The following is a 17,659-nucleotide window of genomic DNA, read 5'->3' as shown; positions in this document are numbered from 1 at the left end:
GGTCGTAAGAAATAGGGCTGCCAAGTGCGCAAGGAAATGGGGATTTTCTCTATAAAATAGGAGTTTATTTGTGCTAGAGAATAAGGGCTCATATGCGCTAGGAAATAGGGGCCTAGTGGGTGAGGATTAAGGAGCCTCTAGTTCATAAAATCAAGCAAAAGAGAGCAAGTTTTGAAAAGTAACTCAAGGAGGCAGTAGAGAAACAATTGTGTGTTAGAGGGTCAAGATCAAGCAGGATCAAGGCCATCCAAGATCAATTGTATCAACTAATATTTGAGAGAGAAGAAGAATGCTTTCTCAAAGAGACAGATTGATTTGTAATAGATCCAAGTGCTTAAGAACAATCAATAAAATATCCACATCAAGCAAGCGGGTTTTTCGTGTTGGGTTTCTTAATAAAATAAGTGTGTCAATTTGCGCATGTTTTTTATCTTTGTGTTTTTATCCCACTACTTACGAATTGTTAAGAGACTTTGTATCTTCATGAAAGTAAACTAGATTTCAGTTTTCAAATATTCATCTAAGCAGTTGCATAGTTTCATGGTAATTTAACACAGTTTCAAAGTAGAGATTAGTATAAATACTAGCACCAGATTGACAAGTTAGTGGACAATGAAGATCAAGCAGAAGGTTTGCGTAAGATTTTGGAGAGCGGAGAAATTCTTTGGATAGTATTATGGCATTCCAAGGACTAAGGTCACATCATAGTTTAGAGGGAGCCTCGAAGTTCTGCTCATGGAAGGAGTGGATATCATTGTTGTTAGAAGATAATGGTGTTCGAGTATGTGAAGTAGGCAATATCTCAGCCTCAAGTTTCCCAATAGTTGATCCAGCATAACAAGAATGACACCAAGGTGAGGAGGATCATTCTTGAGGTGATCAAAGATCATATTATCCCTCATCTCCATGAGAAGAAGACAACATGTGAGATGTTTAAATCCATCCTAAATCTCTATAAAGGTTCCAATGATGCAAGGAAGCTTTCTCTCAAGGAGAAGCTAAGAAGTATCTGAATGAGAAAAGGAGATCCCATCATCACATATCTTCAAACTTCACTTAGGTTCGAGATGAGCTAAGTGGAGTGGGCGTGACTATAGCATACAATGACCTTGTGAGTCTTATCGTTTCTGGTACTTCACAAACCTTGGTATAGTTTTCAGGATGCAATAAGTGGCAGAGAGAATATTCCTAGGTGGAAAAGGTTATGGAGTGACTGCGTTCAATAAGAAATCCGAAGAGGAACGAGAACTAGTAGAGAATCTCTAGCAAAGGATGAGGAGAAATTTACATTGCAAAGCAAAGGTAGCAAAGCCAAGGGAAAGATCAGCCAAGGAGAGGTTGAGTCTAGTCAAAAGGGTGAGAAGAAGAAGAAGGATCTTAGCGAGATCAAATGCTTCCATTGCCATGAGATTTGGCACTATGCCACTAAGTTCCCTAATTGAAAGAAGGAGTCTAGTAAGGATAATGCAATTGCATCAGCGAAGGTAGATGTGTTTATGTCGAGTTCGAGAAATATTTATCATTGATAGCTTACATGAAAAGCTCAGTAGACAACAGTGTATGGTATATTGATTAAAGAAAATCCTTCCACATGACCAGGGATAAGAAGTATTTAAACTTCCTAGATGAGGACACGTCATTTAGATGGAGCTAGGAGATGATGGCAAGTATGAAACTAGGGGAGTCAATACTGTTAGTTTTCAGAGAAAGTTAGGTCATCCTATCCATCTTAGAGATGTCCTTTATGTTCCAGGCCTGAAGCAGAATCTTGTTTCAGTAGCTATCCTTGAGGAGAAGGGTTATGATGTCATCTATAGTAGAGTTAAAGCTTACCTCAAGCACTTAGGTTCTAGATGTGTGAAGAAAATAGATTTGAGGATGAAGAATCTCTACAATTTCTAGGTAGAGACAGGTGCAATCTTGAGCAGCAAGGTAGGAAGTGTGGAGAGTACAAAAGTGATGGTTGAGGAGAGAAGATCTCTAAGGGAATCCATAGAGCAAGTGTAGGTTAAAGTAATTGAGAAGAAGCTACTCAAGATGGAGCCCTATCCAGTATCTCCGTTTGAGTCTCAACTAGTTGGCAGTTGGGTTGACCAGCCAGATGATGAGGAGTAGTGCTCAGGGTGAGTGGAGACAACCACTTATTCAGTGACTACCAGTACAGGGAGAGTTTGAGCCAAGTGGGAAGACGAGTTGTTTAGAGAGGATCATAAGAGATTTGGACCTCCTAGTGCCACCTTTAGGAAAAGTAAGAAGCCACTGAGATACATTAGTTACATGGCACTTATGAACGAGGTGATAGACTCATAGAGCATGGTTGGGAAGAACAGTTCTTCATATTGGATTTTGCAATAGGAATTAGGGAAGTCTTCTAGTTCAGAGGGAGTAGTTGCAGCAACAGATAACGTGGTAGTGTTGGAGACAAATCCAGGTGCAAGAGGTTCTTCTAGATATACCATATTCGCTAATAGGGAGTGTTGAAATGTAGCGAGTAAGGTCTTATGGCTTGTGCCTTAGCTAGCAAAGACCTCCAATTGTCCTTCTCCCAGTATGAGTGCAATATCATAAGTTAGACTTCAGTTAGGATGAGTTATATCCAATTTACTAGAATAATCATCAAATTAGCACGCGTAGAGTTGGAGTTTTAGTTAAGTGAAGTCTTCATCAGTTTTACTATAGAACGAGGTGGCAGTTAGCAATTCAATTAGAGTGAGTTAGCCTTCAATCTTGATTGAGGGAAGAATGAGTTAATAATTATAGTGTTTGTTGGAGAGAGAAAGAGTAACACTCTTAGTTAACTCATCAATCAAAACTTGAGTTCTAAATTTGAATTGGGTCTTCTTTCATGTTCGAATTAGGCCTATAAAGAGGAGGATGAAGGCACAACGAATTCGTGGTTTGTGCACAAAGGTCTATGTGACAAGATAGATCTCACGAGTTAGTGATAAATACTTGATTGTGGAGAGCACAAGAATTGTTTCCTAAGAAATAGGGTTGCTAAGAATAGGAGTTGAGTCCTAAGAAATAGGGCTACAAATAATAGGAGTTGGGTCCTAAGAAATAGGGTTGCCAAGTGTTTAAGGAAATAGGGTTTTTCCCTATAAAATAATAGCTAACTTGTGTTAGATAATATGGGCTCATGTGCATTGGGAAATAGGGACCTAATGCGCAAGGATTAAGGAGCCTCTAGCACACAAAAATCAAGCAGAAGAGAGCAGGTTTTGCAAAGAAATTCAAGGAGGCAACAGAGGAAAAATTGTGTGCTAGAGGGCTAGGATCAAGTAGGATCAAGGCTAACCAAGATCAATTTTATTAGATGATATTTGAGAGAAAAGCAGAACACTTTATCAAAGAGACAGATTGCTTTTTAATAGATCCAAGTGCTCAAGAACAATTAATAAAATAACCACATCAAGCAAGCAGGTTTTCCCTGTTGGGTTTCCTGAGAAAATAAGTGTGTCAATTTTTGCATGTGTTTTTATCTCTGTGTTTTTATTCCACTTCTTATGAATTTCTAAGAGACTATATATCATGGTGAAAGTAAACTAGATTTTAGTTTTCATATATTCATCTAAGTAGTTGTAGAGTTTCATGGAAATTTAACAAGGTCACATGTCTCTTGGAGGGTCGACTTGGTCATCTTGGGGACACAAAATTTACTCTTTAGAAATTAAATTTTCTTATTTTGTAAAGGCTATGAATAACATGCATTTCATATTTTTATTTTGACAAAGCAATAAATAATTTTTCTTTTACAAGCATGAAGAATATGCTAAATATAATTTTTCTTTTTGTCACAAAATATAGTTTATATTTTACAAGTACAAATTGTACACTATGAAGGCCAACCATAGCAACAAAATTCAACACTACTATGGAACAAAATACAATTGAAATGAATGGAACCCCTTTTACTCCTAGTGGACCCATTATAACATAGCTCGATAGCCAACTAGGGGTCAAGTTTGACTCCTTCAACTCAACTAGAGTTACAAATTTAACTTTTCTAGATTTTATTCAAATTCCCCATGTGGTTATCCCCACATGCATGTGTAAATAGAACTAAGATGGATCCTTTTGTGCCATATTGGTCAAACATGTTACGTCAACTTCTTGGAGGTATAAATTTTGCATATGAACTTAGATTGATGTGATTATTGCACAGTTGGAAAGGTATTTGAGTGTATAGCAATGGCATTAGATCTAGCACTTACGTGAGAAAGTTTTACCCCAAAATATGTTATTTAAGGCCTCAAAATCCCCCTAGAAGATTTCATAGCCAAATTTTCCAATTGGGGTCCCACCAATAAATCTACTTATATAAGTTTATTCCTCCACTTTTTTCACTTTGAAAGAATTAATATATATGACAAATACTACAATGATCCAATAAATATAAATTTTCAAGCATATCTTCGTTGAAGCTTAGTTTATAAGTTTCAAATTGTAAGATTGAATATGATACTAGTTCGCACACTCATTCAAGTTTCCTTAGAGGTATAATTATTTAGACTTGTGATTGGGTGGGGGAATACTAGATTGTGATCTCTTAGACAATCACAAGGTCTAAGATGCTTTGTTATGAGTTGTAATCCTTATCCTTGATGAGGTGTTAGTGTGCCAACACTCCATAGTTTACAAGGTGATTACATCCATGTATTATAAATTGATCTCATGGGATGAATCTAGTGTTGAACATGGTCTAAGCCTTTTCCACCAATTTATTGTTTTATGTTCTATTTGTTAACATCTTCAACCTCATTCAAATGAAATTATTACTAGGAGAGATGTTAAATTTGATGAATGCCTCTCGGTTGGCTAGCCTAATTTGATGTTCGTGCCATATTCGAATTTTGTGATCCATTTTCTATTATTGTTCCATATTCTATTCCTAACTTTTCTACTAGTGCTCTGACTATGGTTTCTTCTTCAAATGATGACAGTGATGATGAAAATCAACTTTTTCCTACTTACCTTCCCCTAGTTGGGTCCATTGAACTTGAACCTGCACTTGCACCACAACTTCCTAAATGGGTCCATACAACATAAGTAGTAGCTAGTAACCTTGCCATGATATTTCATATCAACATCATACACATTGATAGTTCCAACAAGCTTCCTCTCTTTTGGCTCAACAACTTCCAAATACTAGTTATCCAACAACAATTGCAAAAGCTTATGACTGTCCATATTAGGATGCAAGAATGAATGAAGAATATCGTTCCTTCATGGTGAAGGATACTTGGGAACTTACACATGTTTGAAAAGGAAGAAAACTCATCAAATATAAATGGGCATATATAACTAAGTATGTGTTAGATGGAGTATTAAAAGACCCAAGGGTTGATTAGTTGACAAAGGACTTTCTTGAGTGGAAGAGATTAACTATACTAAAACCTTTTCCCTTGTAGCTAAAATAAATTCCACCCACCTTCTTCTAGCCCTTGTTGCTTCATAGAAATGGGAGGTCCATCAAATGGATATTGAATCCCCCTTCTTACATGGGGATTTGCAAGAAAAATTTTCCATGGAACAACCTTCTAGCTATATTCATAATTATTATAGCCTTGTTTGTTTCCTTAAAAATTCTTTCTATGGTGTTAATCGGGCTCCTTGAACATGGTGTGCTAAAATGGATCATTTTCTTCTTTACACTAACTTTTATAGATATCATTTTGACTCAAATGTATATACCAAAAAAGTAGGTAACCATCTCATAATACGTGTTCATTACATTGATAAAATTATAAGACTCGTCAATAGTGGCCATAAACTAAAATCCAACCTTAAGAAAATGGAAAACTTAGAACATTTGCACTATTTTCATGGCCTCCAATTATTGTAAACCTAGGAATTTCCCTTTCTAAATCTAAGTATGCATGTGACCTTGTTTGTCACTTTCACATGGAAGATTGTAAACTAGACCCCTCTCCCTTCCAGTATGGAGTCAAACTTGCTACCACTTATACTATTCCCAAAGTAGATGGCACCTTGTATCATTAGTTAGTTGGTATTTGTTTGTATTTGATGCATACCTATCTTCACATTTCCTTTGAAATTGGTCTTGTTTCCTAACATATCAAAACACCCCATGACATCCATCAAAAAAACAAAAAGGATAATTCGGTATATTTGAGGTATAGTTTAGTTTGGGATACATTGGAGTCCAGTGAAGACTCCTTTGTTGGTTGATTTCACTAATTTCAATTGCACTAGAGACCCCATTAGAAGAAATTTCAACCTAAAAATGCCGTTGAAATTTTCATGTAATTTCCATGTCATACTATGTAAACCGATCAAAATCCTTTAAATTTAAAAAGAGGTACATGTAAATATTTTGGAGGGAAAAGAAGAAAAACTACTTTTCTAAATTATATTTTTTGTTTATCTCATATAGGTTTACTCAAATTTTAAGTGTAGACACTCGTTGGATGCGGAATTAAATTCCGCATTCAACAAGTACTCATTATGCATACTTTTGAGAAGACCCACATTGACAAAAAAATGAATATACATTGAAAAAGTGTGTTCAATGTGTTTTTTCAATATTGAAGACCATTTTGGAGCCATTTTCAGTATAGAAGACTAGATCATATGCACTTAAAATGATATATATGAATAGTGATGAGAAAAATCTTTCCAACATTATATTAAAGTATGAAAAAAGGCCTCCTAGATCAAAAGATATGGCCAGTCAAAGTTCGAAGGACAAAAGTCAAATTTTGGTGTTTTTGGCCATGGGTCCCGTAGTTGAGTTAACATACATGTGGCAAGGCAGTCACATGGGCATGAAGGTGGACCAATGAACAAGCTTAGGAGGGACAATGTGTTTTAACAATACAACGGAATAATGGAGGGCCCACACTACATGTAACCTCGACATGCTTTTCCCCGGGTGGTTTCTCCCCAACGCAATCCAAAGGGACTGCATGTTTTATTAACGGGAAAACGAGAAAGTTTTTGTCATTTGCAATGAGGAATTCTTGTTTTGGGCCAAATTTTTATAATGTGAAATCAACGAATAAAACAAAGTTCTAGACCTCCCTTTTGTCATACTGGTGATGTGGACATTTGATAGCAAGGCCAATCAACAGATGACACGTGGCGAGACCTAATTAATGGGAAGAATTGATGAGGAGCACAGGTGGAAGTGTTGGTGGGGTATAACATTAGCATGATGTGGACCTAGCATAAGATGACATGTGGCATGCATTATTGGTCTTTTCAGGTATCCAAGTGGGTCGAAAATAGGAGACACATGGCTCCAATCAACAAGTGACACATGGAAGAGAAGTACAGGTGGTGGACATGGTGGCGCACACATAACCCCATCGATTTTCCCATTGGCACAAGTGGGGTCACTAAGTTAGCAAGACATAGTGGCAAGGACAGATCATCCTAGTGGTTTTCTGATTGGTTCATGGGTACAACACGTAGGTCCCCATGGGACATGTAATCTTGGAGGATTGATCCCAGTGATTTCCTTTGTAGCACCTAGTTTTATTTCCAGGGAAGTAAGGTCGGTGGCTAAAGGTGCTCTCTAGCACTCAATTCTTTGTGAAGGTTTGGCGACCGAGGGCATAGAAGGTTGATGCACGTGGTTAAACCCTTAGGGCTATAGTGCAAACGGGTCTAGCAGGTGGTTATATGTGAAGGTTTCCCGTGTTAAAGGTTTTAGGCCTTCTGGCTTATACAATGCATAATCGAGTTGGCAACTTTGGCTATTTTGTGCCATATTTGGCAGTTCAGCGAAAACTAGCAATGCGCATGAATAATTTTGCAGTTATTTGGTGGCATGGATAGACTTGGTGATATATTTGGCATTTTTTTCCAAATATGGCAGTTCACTAGATTTTGAACTGCAAATAAATTCTCTACTAAATCCTATGAAAATTTGAGAATTGCGAAAATCAACACATTAACCCAGAGAGATCAAGACAGCGTAACAAATATAATTTGAAGACTAATTAAACACATCAATAAGACATTACATAATTGGAATATGACTGAAAATTAAGGAATTCACACATGGTGAAGGGTTGAACTTAACTAAGGTTTGGAGTCTAAAAATATCAGCTCAAATTCTTTATACGTTGAATTGAGTTAGCAATAAGGTTGTTGGTTGTGGTGGTGGTGAGTTGATCAGAGATCAAATATTGATGAAGGTGATTTTGGTGATGATCAAGTGTATGATTGAGAAGATATTTATTTGTTTAGTGTGGCTTTCATGATTTGAGTTTGAAAATTAGATGAAAGATTAATCAAGGAGGTCAAGCAAGTGGTAGCTTGCAAATCAAGGGTTGCAGCTCTTTCCAGTAGTGTTTGGTAAATAATCAAGGATTATAACTCCTTTCAATAGTAGGTGATAAACCAAGGGTAGTAGCGCCTTTCAGTAGCAGTTGATAAACCAAGGGTAGTAGCTCCTTTCAGTAGCAGCTAATAAACCAAGGGTAGTAGCTCATTTCAGTAATAACGGATAAATTAGGGAGCAGTAGCTTCCTTTTGGTAGATGTCAAAGAACGTTGTAAAAGAAAGTTGAAGTTTGTCTTTGTGGAAGTAATTGAAGAGAAGATTGAAGCATTTATGTGTTGCATATGCACTTCTTGTGTTGATGCTTACTTGAATTGTTATTAAAGAGATTGTTGATGTTTCTAGTATTCTTTACTTTATGAAAGAAACTTTTAAAAGTCTCACAATACTAATTCACCCCTCCTCTCATTATTTTCCTAGTTTCTAACAATTGGTATCAAATCTTGGTTACTTCAGGACCAATTTAATAGTTGGAAGAAAGATCAGCGACTATGGAAAACCAGGAATGAGGATTCACCAATAGGGCACCTATGCTCAATGGAACAAACTGTGTTTTGGAAAATAAGGATGAAAACATACATTATATCTTTTGGTGCTGATGTATGGGACACAATGGAAGAAGAATATCAAAAGCCTCCAACCATGATTACTAGAGATCACAAGATGGGATTTTCATGCAATTCCAAGGCTATGAATGCTCTACTCGTTGGCCTAGCATAATCGAAATTAGTCAAGGTCATGGATTGCACTACTACAAAAGCAATATGGGACAAGATAAGCAATTTCTATGAAGATGACAACAAGGTAAAACAAGCCAAAATTCAAGGTTTTAGAATGCAATTTGAGTCTTTGAACATGCATGATGATGAAGATATTGCTAAATATTTTCTTAGAGTGTATGAAGTTGTGAATATAATAAGAGCTCTTGATGAAGATATAAAAGAGCCAATAGTAGTCCAAAAGGTGTTGAGATATATCCCTAATATATTTAATCCTAAGGTTTCATCCATTGAGGAGATGACAAATCTCAAATCTTTCACATTGGAGTAGCTTCTTGGCACTCTTATTTCCTATGAGATGCGGATTTCTAACGACAAGTCTACAGCAAAGGATTCAGCCTTCAAAGAAGATAAGAAGTCCAAGGCAGAACATAATTACTCATGTTGTGAATCAGATGAAGACGACGCTAAGTTCGTGAGCAAGCTTGAGAGAGGCTCAAGCAAGTACAAAGGTAAGCTACATTTTAAGTGCTTTAATTGTGGTAAAGTAGGTCACTATGCTTCTAAATGTAAATGAAAGAAGAAGAATGAATATGACCCTAGAGAGAAGTTCAGAAAAATGCAAAAGGATAAGAAGAATTCTAAGAAGAAAAGTTTCTACATCCAAGACTCTAGCTCCTCTGAAAGTGAAGACAATAAATTTTCAAATGAGCACAAAGCCTATGAAAGCTCAAAATAATTTATGCTCATGGCCACTGGAAGTAGAATTTGTTGACTCTAATGGAGAAGAGGTTGAAATTGACTTAGAAGGAGAGTTGATCAGCGCCCTAGAGGAAATTCAAAGGCTGAGAAAGAAAAACAAAGCACAAAAGGAACTATTGTTTAGGAATAAAGTTGAAGCAATAGAAACCCTACTCCTACAAATTGAAGAAGGCAAGAAGATCCAAGAAACTTTGAATCAACGGCGCATTGAGAAAAATCAAGCATGTGAAAGGCTTGAAGGAGAAAATGTTTCTCTGAGGAAACAACTTGAAAAGGAAAAAACTCGGCTGAGCTTTAATGAAAAATTGGAAAAGGGACCAAAATTTTAAATGAACTTCTTGAAGCATAGGGAGTCTCTAATGATAGAACAAGTCTTGGATTTGAGGTCAAGTCAAGCTCAACGACTGAAGTGAAAGGTAAGAAAGTTATCACTTTTGTTCAAGCTATGAACAAAGCAACCAGCGAAGGAAAATCTCATGCAAATTAGCCATTCCAAGATGAAATAATCAAGTTGAATTTGGCTCAGAAAAATACTAATAACGCGGGAGAGGCAATTTGAATTCCTCAACGGAGAGGTTCAAGTCTCATAAAAGCTCAATTACCTCAAAGAGTAGCTCAACCTATCTTCAAAAATTGTTTTACTTCCAGGTACCAGGATGTATCTCCAGGTTATTGCTTTACTTGTACTAACTATGGGCACAAGGAAGTAAATTGTAGGGTGAATCTATCATTCAGATAGCTTAGGACACGAAGAATAATTTATCATCCTAATAACCAATTTGCTAGGAAAAGGATGAGCAAACCCAGGTATAGCAATCAATTTTCCCCATTGAAAATTTTGTTTCAATGTTATATCTATCAAAACTATGGGCACAAAGCAGTTGATTACAGACTTAGAGACAAAAGCCCTGATCTAGAAATCAGTCAAACATATCAACAACCCAAAGTATGGAAGAAAAAGAAAATTGAAGAACACTGTAATATGGTGTTATATGCTAAGAATTATGGTAGTCAGTGGTATGTTGATAGTGGTTGTTCCAGGCATATCTCGGGAAACAAAAGAAAGCTTTTGTCATGGAAACCTGTCAACAAAGGCAATGTAACCTTTGGAAATAATGCACCTGATAAGATTTTGAGTAAAGGAATTGTTAGCCTAGCTAATGGCAGAGGTAAGACCAAGGATCTATTGTTTGTTGATGGCTTGAAGCAAAATTTGCTCAGTGTGTCTCAAATATGTGACCAAGGCTATGATGTGTTGTTCAAATCTAAAAATTGTCAAATCAAGTATGCAGGCACAACAAAGATATTACGTTAAGTTGTTATAACACACAGTAATGTCTATGTTCTAAAAGAGAAGACACATAAGTGTTGTTTGACAAATATTGATGAAATTTGGCTACGGCATCGAAGGTTAGGACATCTAAACTTTAATTAGATTGTCAAATTGGGCAAGAAGAATGTTGTTAGAGATCTACCAAAGTTGTCTAAGCCAGAGAACACTATTTGCAAGTCTTGTCAGATTGGAAAACAAGTGTGAGTACCATTCAAATCCAAGGAGAACTCATCAACCAAGCCATTGCAATTAGTACATATGGACTTGTGTGGTCCTTCAAGAACTCAGACACCCTCAAGTAAACTATATTTCATGCTTATCATTGATGATTTTAGCATAATGACATGGGTGGCATTTTTAAGAGAAAAATCAAAGGCCTTTAAAAAGTTCAAGAACTTTAAGGCCATGGCTAAAAATGAGACAAATTGTAAAATAAAGTGCATAAGATTTGATAATGGTGGTGAGTTTACCTCCAAAGAGTTTGATGAGTTTTGCAAATAACAGGGCATCAAAAGTAGTTTACCATAGCAGATACTCCACAACAGAATGGAGTAGCAAAGAGAGCCAACAGATCTATCTGGCAGTTGGCTAAAGCCCTGATCAGAGAAAGAAGTATACCACGAAGATTTTGGGTTGAAGCCATTCACACAAAAGTGGTGATTTTAAGTAGGGCACACTTCAAACTGAACAGTGACAAAACCCCATATGAGCTATGGTATGGCATACCTGCTACAGTCAAGCATTTCAGAGTATTTGAAAGGAAGTGCTATATCAACAAGAACGATGAAAAAATTGGTAATTTTGATGCAAGAAATGATGAAGGTATTTTTCTTGGGTACTATCAAAATAGCAAAGGCTATAGATGCTACAAGAAAAATAATTGATTGCATTGATGTTAAAGTTGATGAGCACATTGAATTTGAAGACAAACAACCAGTGAATATCAACTCCAATGATCTAGTCAGCAATGATGAGAAGGTTGATGAGCCATTTACAGATGAAGACATTGAAGAACCCCTCAGTCCACAATCCAAATATCTTGCAAGGTATGTGCAAAAACACCACCCAACTAACCAAATTGTTGGTGACTTGAATACAGGTGTTCAGACAAGAAGAAGGCTAATAAACCCCCATACACAAGCACATGTAGCTTTGTTATCAATGATGGAACCAAAGGATTTTTCTTAGGCCAATCAAGATGACAATTGGCTAAAAGCCATGAATGAAGAGCTTGATTAGATTGAGAAAAACCATACTTGGGAGTACTAGAGAATCAAGCGCAATGTACTTTAATGTTTGATTCATCTTCTTGATAATTACTTGTGAATATGAGATGTCTTCTTATTACTTCTTATATCTTCTTCATCAAGCAATTATACAAATGTTCAAAACATAAATATCATAATGAGACAAAGGACACCAGAAATTAGGGCAAAACCCACAAGGGGAAAACCCAACAATCCTTCTCTTATAGAATCAGAGCAAAATGAGAGATATCTAAGACCAAGACCAAGACCAAACTGCCACAAAGATATCAAGTCAAACTCTCCTCCAAGTCTCCTCCAATGGTTAAAGTCAAAGTTGGTCAAACCTCCTCAAAATTTGGTTAAACTCGGAATTTTGGCCTTGCAGTAGAGGTTGAATTTTGGCCCTACAATTACCTTAGAAATTAGAAAAATTCCACGTATGAGTTGTGGTTGGGTAAAAACTTTGATATTCTTCAAGTGCTTTGACTATCTCCTCTCTCCTTTGACTTCAACTTTCTTATTTTTTTTTGTTTAGGTGCAGAAGATACTTGATGGTGTGTTGAATGAATGAGCTCTCCAAGAGGTTGAACTGACTCTTATATATACTTGTCCAGGAAGGTCGAATAGGTACCACTAGGCCGACTTGTCCAAGGAGGGTCGATTTGATCATCTTGTGAGCTTATGACTCACAAATAAAATTTAAATTATATATCTTACAAATGTCCAAATGGGACATGACTCAAATAAATTTTCTTTTGACTCATAATAATTTTTTACTCTCTAAGCATGAAGAACATGCTTTGACAAAAATATAATAAATACAATAAGTATATTAATGATAGATTTACATTATGAAGACCCAACCTTGTTACAATACCAAAAGGAAGCTTGTTCCAAGACTAGCAGATAAGAATGTTATTAGCACGAAGTGGGTCTTCAGGGACAAATTGAATGAAAATGATGAAGTGTTAAGGAACAAAGCAAGGTTAGTTTGCAAGGGTTATGCACAAATTGAATTTTTAGATTTTGATGAGACTTTTTCTCATATTGCACGATTAGAAGAAATTTGCATGTTCTTGGCTTTTGCAAGTTTCATGAAATTAAAGATATATCGTAAGGATGTCAACTCTACCTTTTTAAATGGAGAATCGCTAGAAGAAGTCTATATTGATCAACTTGATGGTTTTCAATTATCAAATAAACCTAATTATGTTTGTAGGCTGAAAAGGGCCTTGTATGGTCTTGAGCAAACCGTAAGGGCTTGGTACTCCAAATTGGATAGTTATTTTCTTAAGTGGTTTTAAAAGAGGCACAGCTGACAGTGATTTGTATATGAAATCCAATGATGGAAAATTGTTAGTGTGGTTGTCTATGCTCATGATATTATTTTTGCAAGTGATTTAGATCATCTAACTTGTTAGTTTGCAGCGGATATGAAGGTTGAATTTGAGATGTCTATGCTTGGAGAACTTTCTTATTTCCTTGGTTTGCAGATTGCGCAATCTTCAAAACGAATTTTTATCTCACAAACCAAGTATCTCAAGGAAGTTTTGAAGAAATTTGGAATGGAGAAGTGTTCTTTTGTAAGCACTCCAATGGTTACAAGTTGCAAACTCAACAATACTAATGAAACATTAGAGGTGGATCAAAATTTATATAGATCTATTATTGGCAACCTCTAGACCAGACATTATCGAAGTAGTTGGTATTGTTGGAAGATTTCAAGCAGCTCCTAGACAAAGTCGCCTCATAGCAGCCAAGAGGATTCTCAGATATCTAATAGCCACAACAGATTATGGACTTTGCTACCACAGAGGTAAATATTTTTCACTAACTGTTTTTACAGATGTTGATTAGGAAAGTGATGAAGATGACCAAAAATGAACTAGTGGTAGTGTTTTCTTTCTTGGTGAATCTCTTGTTTCATAGTTGATCAAGAAGCAAGCTTCAATTTCTCTCTCTATTGTTGAAGCGGAGTATATAGCAACAGCTTCTTGTTACACTCAGCTATTATGGATGAAGCAAACTTTACAAGATGTGCAAGTAATATATGATCAACTAATTCCAATCATCTGTGATAACACAAGTGCAATTAGCATGTCCAAGAACCCTGTTTTTCACTCCAAGACAAAGCATATTCCAATAAAGTACCATTTTCTACGAGAACAAGTTGCAAATCAGATTGTAAAGTTGGAGTATGTACCTACAAAAGAGCAAGTAGCTAATATATTCACCAAACCTCTCCCAAGAGATCAATTTGAGTACTTAAGGCAAATATTGGGAGTAGTTCATCTTACCTCCCTCCACTAAATCTTCCCCAAGAAGGAGAAAGGAAACTAACTAAAACTCAACATATCTAAAAGGGAGTTTCACATCCACGAGATCAACAAGACAGGAGAAGATTGGTTGCAGGGGGAGCATATTATTTTCGTTGCCATTGATGTCAAAGGGGGAGAAGTAAACAAAGGGTAAATACCATTACTCTTTTTGGGGATTGTTTTCAATGATTTTGGTGTTGCCATCAATGCCAAAGGCAGGGAACGTTAGACATGAGTTTTCATTGATGGAAGAGGCAATCGTGTTGATGTCAGAGGATGTCAAGGGAAGTCATGGATTGGCCAAGATCAGTTGTATGCAAGATTTTTAGAGCAGAGACACAGAAGAGCAAATTAGATGCACTTAGAAATGACATAGATGGATAATGCTTAGAACGACCTTTCCAATGGTATATTGAAGTATGAAAAGAGGCTTCATGGATCAAAAGATATATTCGGTCAAAGTTCAAAGGACAAAAGTCAAAATTTTGGTGTTTTTGGCCATGGGTCTTGCGACTGAGTCAACATACATGTGGTTAGGTAGCCACGTGGGTGCGCAGGTGGACCAATGAACAAGCTTAAGAGGGACAGTGTGTTTTTACAGTGCAGCGGAAGAACAGAGGGCCCACGCTACACGTAACCACTGTGGGCTTTTCCTCGGCGGGATCCAAAGGAACTGCATGTTTTATTGTCGAGAAGATGGTTCTGGGGAGACGAGAAAGTTTCCCTCGTTTGCAACAAGGAATTCATGTCTTGAGCCAAAAAATTTATAACGTAAAATCAATAATAATAAAAAAACAAAGTTTTGGACCCCCTTTTTGTCGTACCGATGAGTATACATTTGACAAAATGGACCAATCCACAGATGATGCGTGGCAAGACCTAATTGATGGGAAGAATTGACAAGCACAAGTGGAAACCCTAGTGGCGTATGATGTCAGCATGACATGGACCTATCAGAGGATGACATGTGGCATGCATTTTTGGTGTTTTCATGTAGCCAAGTGGCCCAAAATGGGTGACACGTGGCACTAGTCAGCAAGTCACACATGGTACCAATCAACGAGTGACACGTGGCAAAGAATTACAAGTGGCAGACATAGTGGTGCACATGTAACCTTGACAATTTTCTCATTGGCACAGATGGGGTGACGAAGAAAGCGAGACAAGGTCGTAAGGACAAATCATCCCAACGATTTTCTAAATGGTTTGTAGGTACGACACAGAGGTCCCCACAGGACAGGTATTCCTGGAGGATTGACCCCAGTGATTTCCATTGCAGAACCAAGTTTTATTTTCACGGAAATAAGAATGGGGGTTAAAGGCATGCTCCAACACTCCGATATGTGCGAAGGCTTGGTGACCAAGGGTGCAAAAGGTTGATGCACGTGGTCAAGCCCTTGGGGCTATAGTGCAAAGGGGCCCAACAGACAGTTATATGTACAGGTTTCCTATGTTAAAGGTTTTAGGTCTTCAGGCTTATATAATGCATAAGCGAGTTGGCATCTTTTTCGCCAATTTGTGCCATATTTGGCAATTCAACCAAAACTAGTAGTGTGCATGAACGAGTTGGCACTTAATGGTATATTTGGCAGCTTTGGCTAGATCTGGTAGTTTGCTAGATTTGGAACTTCAGATAAATTCTCCGTTAAACCCTGTGAAACTTCCAAATTTGTGAAAATATGCAAACTAACTTAGATTTTGAGATCAAGACAGCAAAGCGAAGATTGAAGACTAATTGAACACATTAAGAAGACATTACAGAAGTGGAATATGACTGAAAATTAGGGAATTCATGCATGGTGAAGAGTTGAACTTAACTAAAGTTGGAAATCTAAAAATATTAGCTCAAATTATTTATAAGCATAATTGAATTAGCAAGAAGGTTTTTGTTGTTGTTGTTGTTGTTGTTGTTGTTGTTGTTGTTGTTGTTGTTGATGATGAGTTTATCAGAGTTCAAAGATTGTTGAAGGTGATTTTGGTGGTGATTGGGTGTGTGATTGAGGAGAGATTATTTCTTTAGTGTGGTCTTCATGATTTGAGTTTGAAGATGAGATGAAAGATGAATCAAGGAGGTCAAGCAAGTGACGGCTTGCAAATCATGGATTGTAGCTCTTTCCATTAGTGGTTGGTAAACAATCAGGGGTTAGAACTCCTTTCAATAGTAGTTTATAAACCAAGCGTAGTAGCTCCTTTCAGTAGCAACTGATAAACCAATGGTAGTAGCTCCTTTCAATAGCAGCTAATAAACCATGGGTAGTAGCTCATTTCAATAATAGTTGATAAAGTAGGGAGTAGTAGCTTCCTTTTGGTAGATGCCAGAGAACATTGTAAAAGGAAGTTGAAGTTTTCCTTTGTGGAAGTAATTGAAGAGAAGATTGAAGCCTTTATGTGTTGCATATATGCTTCTTATGTTGATGCTTGTTTGAATTGTTATTAAAGAAATTGTTGATGTTTCTAGTATTCTTTACTTTGTGAAAAGTTTAAAATTCTCATAATACTAATTCACCCCCACTCTCAGTATTGTCCTAGTTTCTATGAACATGTTCCAACACCTACCTTGCAACACTATTATCTACCATACTTTCATTTGTACCTTCTTTTGTCACATGTGTACCCAAGACTTGGACACACTAGCTAGGGTACCAAAAAATCTAACACCTTCAACATGTTCAAAGATTTTAAAAAAGCGAATGCGTCTATAAATAGTTCATGGTCGTTAACCTAAAACATGTAATTATTACTTCTTATAAATAAGGAATATCAAGATTAGCTATTGGGCTATGTATTTTCCATGGCATGGATTCTCCAAAGGCCTCTATCAAACCCCTAGCATTCTAGGACATAACCTTCATCATGTAATGGAGGTGTGGTAGTCCATTTTCATATGATCATCTGTGCCACTTAGAACACGAACAATATTTTGCAACTAGATATTCATGAGATATGAAGATAACCATCACATTAGACTTA

This window comes from Pinus tabuliformis, chromosome 9, assembly GCF_031772625.1.
Source record: "Pinus tabuliformis cultivar Carrire ecotype Pingquan chromosome 9, CPIR1, whole genome shotgun sequence".
Lineage (NCBI taxonomy): Eukaryota > Viridiplantae > Streptophyta > Pinopsida > Pinales > Pinaceae > Pinus > Pinus tabuliformis.
This window is presented reverse-complemented; position numbering follows the sequence as displayed.